The sequence below is a fragment of the Macaca nemestrina genome, chromosome 13, assembly GCF_043159975.1.
Source record: "Macaca nemestrina isolate mMacNem1 chromosome 13, mMacNem.hap1, whole genome shotgun sequence".
Classification (NCBI taxonomy): Eukaryota; Metazoa; Chordata; class Mammalia; order Primates; family Cercopithecidae; genus Macaca; species Macaca nemestrina.
In genome coordinates, this window is record NC_092137.1 from 111275775 (window position 1) to 111282629 (window position 6855).

A 6855-nucleotide genomic window follows, 5' to 3' on the forward strand; every position below is an offset into this window, starting at 1 on the left:
TATCCCCAGTAATGGGATGGCTGGGTCATATGGTATTTCTAGTTCTAGATCCTTGAGGAATTGCCATACTGTTTTCCACAATGGTTGAACTAGTTTACAGTCCCACCAACAGTGTAAAAGTGTTCTTATTTCTCCACATCCTCTGCAGCACCTGTTGTTTCCTGATTTTTTAATAATTGCCATTCTAACTGGTGTGAGATGGTATCTCATTGTGGTTTTGATTTGCAATTCTCTGATGGCGAGTGGTGATGAACATTTTTTCATGCGTCTGTTGGCTGTATGCATGTCTTCTTTTGAGAACTGTCTGTTCATATCCTTTGCCCACTTTTTGATGGGGTTGTTTGTTTTTTTTCTTGTAAATTTGATTGAGTTCTTTATAGGTTCTGGATATTAGCCCTTTGTCAGATGAGTAGATTGCAAAAATTTTCTCCCATTCTGTAGGTTGCCTGTTCACTCTGATGGTAGTTTCTTTTGCTTTGCAGAAGCTCTTTAGTTTAATTAGATCCCATTTGTCAATTTTGGCTTTTGTTGCCGTTGCTTTTGGTGTTTTAGACATGAAGTCCTTGTGTTTCTACCAGATGCTCAATCATATTTGTTAATAGTGTCCTTCCAATCTCCTATGCCCCACCAAGTTTTTGTCTGACAAAACCTGTAGATACTGACATAAAAGTGTGAATGTCTTCCAGTCAAATGGTGGAATAATAAATTTGCCTTATAGCTTTCTCAACATTATATATATTTCTATTTGTGGGGAATTCTATCAGAATATCTTTTCTCAGATTTATTTTATTAAAATCTATTTTATCTGCTATTAATGTAGCTACACCATCTTTCTTTGCTTAATTTTAGACTTGATTTGACTATTTTCATCCTTTTATTACTGTGAAATTTTAAAATGCACATTTGACAATCTGTATATTTTAACAAAGACATTTTGTCAAAGAATAATGTAATTTCATCTAATAATGTAAGATTTTTAGATGAAATTTCTATCACATTATTTTGTAGCTTGTTTTTCTGTAATTTTATATCTTCTGTATGATTTTTCATGTCCAGCATACTTTTAGGACTGCTTCATTTTGTTCACATTTCTTTTCTCGTTGCTGCTTTGAAAGTTGCACTCTCTGCTTCTGTTCTTTTGGGAGTTGCTTTATAAATTTTAATAATTGTAGCAATATCCCTGCCCTTCTTCTGAGAAACAAATAGACTTCAGAATCACTCATTCTTGCTCCCTGCCCAAACTGTATACTATTGATGTCTGGTACTCTATTTCAGCTTTGGTTTTATCCCCATTATTTTAACACAGTTATTGTTTTATAGTCAATGCATATCAGATTTACCCACTTTTAACAGTTTAGCATTTCTTTGCTTTCTTTTCTCTGTATCTCAGACCTCCCATCTAGTATCATTTTCATTCTTCCTGACGTATATACTTTAGAATTTCATTTAATGAGCATCTTTCATAAATAAAATCCCTCAGGTTTTTGTTGATTTGTGAATGATTTTGATTCATGTTAATTCATAAGACATAGATTTTCCATACATACAAGATGGACAGTTAATTTTTCTCATTGCTTCATATATATTATTTCATTGACTGATGGCATTCATTCCTGCTTTGAAAAGTCAGTCGCCATACTAATTGTTCTTTTGGCATGATGTGTTTAGGGATAGCTTTTTGTTGTTTTGTTTGAAGTGGGGAACTTTCTAAATCTGAGAATTGGAATCTCCCATCCATTCTGCAAATTCTCACCCATTAATTACTTTTTTTTCCTATTCTCACCCTGTTTACTTTATGGAATCCTACTAGATGCATCTTAGCTCCTTCCACCAAGCCCCTATCTCTCCTAACCTCTTTTTCATATCTCCATGCTTCCAGTTAGTCTCTCTACACTGCATTCTGTAATATTCCTTTATATTCTAAAGCTTACTAGTTTTTTCATGCAATTTGAAATCTGTTATAGTTTTCTTTCATTGTGTTTTTAATTTCATTTATAAAACTTTTTATCTTCTAGAAGCTCTATTTTGTTCTTCAAATATTTCTGGCTTTCCTCTATTGTACTTTTCATAATCTTCCTATGCTAATAAACATATTAGATATTTATATTTTAAAAATGTTAATTCTGGCTGGGCGCGGTGCCTCATGCCTCTAATCCCAGCACTTTGGGAGGCGGAGGCGGGTGGATTGCCTGAGGTCAGGAGTTCGAGGCCAGCCTGACCAACATGGTGAAACATCGTCTCTACTAAAAACACAAAAATTAGCTTGGCGTGGTGGTGGGCGCCTGTAATCCCAGCTACACAGGAGGCAGCGGCAGGAGAATCACTTGAACCCAGGAGGCGGAGGTTGCAGTGAGCTGAGATCAAGCCGCTGCCCTCCAGTCTGGGCAGCAAGAGTGAAACTCCATCTCAAAAAAAAAAAAAAAAAAAAGTTAATTCTACTGTCTGCAAAATTTGTGATTGTAATTCTCCAATGATTTTTTTTCCTCACTTTTGCCCATCATGCTTTATTTCCTCAAATGCTTTGTGGTTTTCTTATAAGCTTATTTCCTCTGATACATCATTCATGGGAATTGTTTTAGACCCAGATAAAGAGATCATCAGAGATGGTCAGAGATGGTTTGCTTTTGAAAGCCACCTAGAGGCACTGCAAACTTGAAATTTATTTAACTTAAGTTTTGGCTGGAGTTACTCAGGGCCACATATGTAATATTTATCTTGCTTTTGTATCTATGTGAGGTTGAAGTTGTCAGAGAAGGCTTTTTTCTTTTTCTCTTTTTCTCTCCTCTATACAGAGTCAGGATCAAAATAGGAATGTCTTCATACAGTCTGGTTCTCAGAGCAGGGCATTTTTTCCTAATTTGCTCCCTGAACAGATTGCCTTTCAGGAGTCTCCCTCATAAGTCAAGGTCTCTACTATGTACTCTTACCTTGTGATAAACCAGCTTTGTCATCTGCCCCTCTCCCTAGAACCTAACCTCTAGGCTACCAGAGACTTCATTTCTCTGTTCTGAAGTAAGGGAAGTGGGAAGATAAATTGAAAGTCCATTCAGTATAATATTTACATTTGAATGGAGTTGCACAATGTGGCTGAAGCTCCATTGACCATCCATGAACTGGTTTTGGACTTCAATTCTTTATGATTGTATGTTCATCTCTTAAGGGGATTTAGTGCTTTTCACATTTTTCAGGCATTGTTTTCAAAGGATGACTATTATTAATTCTTTTTTTATGTTTATTGATAACTTTATTTAGCTTAATCTTAAAGCTGTAGAGAATGGTGTCAGCTCCATGAAAAGCCATCTGGAGATGACAGCTGGGGACAGGATGATATTATGAGAGATAATGGTACCTTCATGTAGGGTTGCATTTGCTGTATCCTATACATGCTGATAAATGAGATTTGTTTATGATTTAAAGAATTTAAAATTTACATGTTCAAAGCACTGCCTCTTAGTATTAAAAACAATGTCATAAAGGAATTCGAAAATTTATTTTCTCATTATAGTATTGTCATCAATCCAGAATTATTGTTGGTCATTAACAGTAAAAAATATTATTCACAAGCTAAAGGTTTTGTTATTCTTTTTATTTCTTTATAAGTTAGCTTTTTTAATATATAAATCAAACTCAATAATTTTTTAAAAATCTGTGAAACCCCTACATGGACTCTGTAAGGCTGCCATAACAAAAAACCACAGATGGAATATCTTAAACAACAGAAGTTTATTTTCTCACAGTTCTGGAGGCTGGAAGTCCACGATCAAGGTTCCAGCAGGTTTGACTTTTCCTGAGGTCCCACTCTTCGGCCTGTAGACAGCTGCCTTCTCTCTGTGTCCTCACGTGGCCTTTCTTCTGTGCCTGCACATCCTTGGTGTCTCTTCCTCTTTGATAAGGACACCACTCCTATGGAATTAGGACCCCACCCTTATGACCTTATTTAGCCTTAATTATCTCCACATAGGCTCTATTTCAAAATACAGTCACACTGGGGTTTAGTGTTTCTGCATATGAATTGGGAGAGGAAGGGATTCAGCTCATAATAGACTGTAAATAATCCAAAAAACTCTTTTAATTGTTTGGTCTAAATTTTAAGGAGATGTGAAGACATTATAAAATTGCTATCAAAAGTTTGAAGCTTTGCTGCCTGAAGCTTTCTTTCTGTCTAGCAATCTCTTTTATATCCCTGTGTAGTAGACATTGCATGCATATTATATATTCAGAGATATTCAGTCATCTGAGTGATACCTGCTGTGTCATGTTTTCCATCACAGATTAAGGTCATTCCTCACTCAGTGGGAACACCGAGTCAAAGAAAATAAGTTTGCAAGAAGACAAGGAATGACCTGTAGGCATACTAAGCCTGCATTTGAGATTGACAAGAAGTAAGAGATACTGTGTTGAGTGTGTGTGAAAGTGAAGAGAATGAATCATCTTTTACTGATTATAATCCATAACTTGTGTTTGCAAATCAAAGAACTTCTGAAACAGGGGTAAGGGTCACTTATTTATTGTTTTGTCAAAAGCTATGAATAATAGTAACACAATTTTAATAGAAACTTGGATATCAGGTAAATGTTTAATAAATGATTAAGATCTTTTGTCTTAAGTGTGTGCTATTGATTTTATTCATTAAGAAATTAAACAAGGCTACAAGCACTTTTTGAAACCCACTTATGCCATCAACAACAAGGAATCTAATTACAATTTTGAGATGCTCTAGGGAAAAAAACAAAAACCACCAAAGGTGAAGGATTGCAAAAGCAGAGATACAATATCTGTCAAATACCTCTGGAGATGGCTGCATCCAACTAGGCATACATGTTGCTAAAAATGAAGCCCTGAGATCTAACTTCAAGTTTCAAGTGGACTTTGTGGTCTCATTCTGGTCTTCATGTGTTACTGTCACAAAACCACCATGCAGTTCAGCATAATTCATTGCAGCTGGTGGTCTTCAATCTGAAGAAGCCAGAAACAGGAATAGCAAGAGTTACAGGATGTAGTAGCATTTTGATTATCTATAATATTGATTTAAAGTCCACTCAAAAGACTTGGAGGTATATCAGACTTTGAATTTACACCTTATCTTCCCTGCCTGACTTCAGGCAATATCTGGCTTTTAAAACAACAAAACACTAGGAACTAATTCCTTTCTAAACCCAGAAATGTTCTTTTCTGGCCATCAGGGAAAATAGTAAAAAAAAAAAAAAAAATAGGGAAATGATAAAAAGAGAATGAATCACAATGATTGCAGAGACAAATCCTTAAAGATTATTTATGCCAAGATCCACCTGGAAACACATATTCTCCAGTGTCATAGCTTGGAAAGACTAATGACCTTGCATTGATGAACTGGAAATAGCAGAAGGCATGGAACCCACTTGATAGTAGAAAAAATACTGTATGCATCAATTGATTGCAAGATTTTTCTGGAATGGGGATGTTACGAAGGAACTCAGTCTCCTGGAAGTCTCGCCCTATTTAGTGTTGTTTAGTGGGTTAGATTCTTCCTGTGACCCAGGTGAACAGAGGATCCTACAATTTCTGAGTTGCAATTTCTCCTGTTTATAATTTTTCAAAAACTTAAGACTTTACAGCAAACTACCTCTCAGTGAAATAAATGGAAACTATTTGATTAAATTTTAATCAAATTTAAAAATAGCAAGCATTTTTTCATATGCATGCAGGATTAGACCTCATTCCACAATAACATTAATATTCATCACTACTGGGAGGTCTAGCCTGGCAGGACCACCCTAGAATAACATAATGGTGAATATGATGAATATTCATGGCAAGATCTCAGAGACGTATACATCAGTTTTGTTTTAAGAAAAGCTGACCTGAAAGTTTATTTAACCTCTGTTAGGTTAAGCAATTATTTTGAACAACTGATTTTGTAAAAGCATTCTTTGAATTGTACTCAAACCTAGTTGCGAGATGCCTTCCAGAAATCAGAAACCTCACCATGTCTTTAGGATACAACTGCAAACAATGTTTCTTCTGGATCTTTCTCTATTACTCTGAGTAGGTTACATACACAACTTAACTCTTGAACTTTGGCGTAAGGATTATTTTGATCTGCAGGTAATTGAGAATCAGCACACGCTAGAAGAGGTGTGAAAGCCTTCCCTTAAGTGTCTGAAAACAGGGCATACATTTCCCTGTCTGAAAATGCCCACTCCCTTCCGTTCCCATCAGGAAGAGAAGAGCAATTCTGGTCATTAGAGATGGAGAGTTGTTGTGAAGGTGAGTTTGCATAAACACCCCTTGCTAAAATAAATCTTATCTTCCATTAGTCCTCCTATGTGTTTCCTAGTCACTTCCCCACAATTTATTTTCCCTTTAAGCCCAAACCTCCTTTATTAAAATAGTATACAGGCCCCCACGTTCAACTGCCTTTTTGAGTATCATTTCTTTTTTGTGAATGCTCATGCCCCATAAATATTAATTTTAAATGTATGATTTTTCTCCTGTGAATCTGTCATTTGCTAATTTAATTCACAGGCCCCTAGACACTAACCTAACAGGGTAGAGAAAAAATTTTTCCTCCATGACACACAACAGATCTTGGTCAATAAGAGTATAGGAAGGTTATTGAAAGGATGCAAGGTCTATTTTGAAATTTTCACTGACACTGTCAGAGTATTCTTTTGCATATAAATTTTGAAGAAGACAGAGGAAACAAGCATTTTGGAGTGCTCGCTTTTTATCAGTCGCTGTGTTTCTAAATGCACTCGGTCTTCAAAGTAGATCTTGTTTCTAATTTACAATTGAAGCAATTAACGTTTAGAGAGTTCAAGTGACTTGCTCAAGGATACGCAGGTCTCTCCACTTAGCTCGTGTCTTTCTACTGCA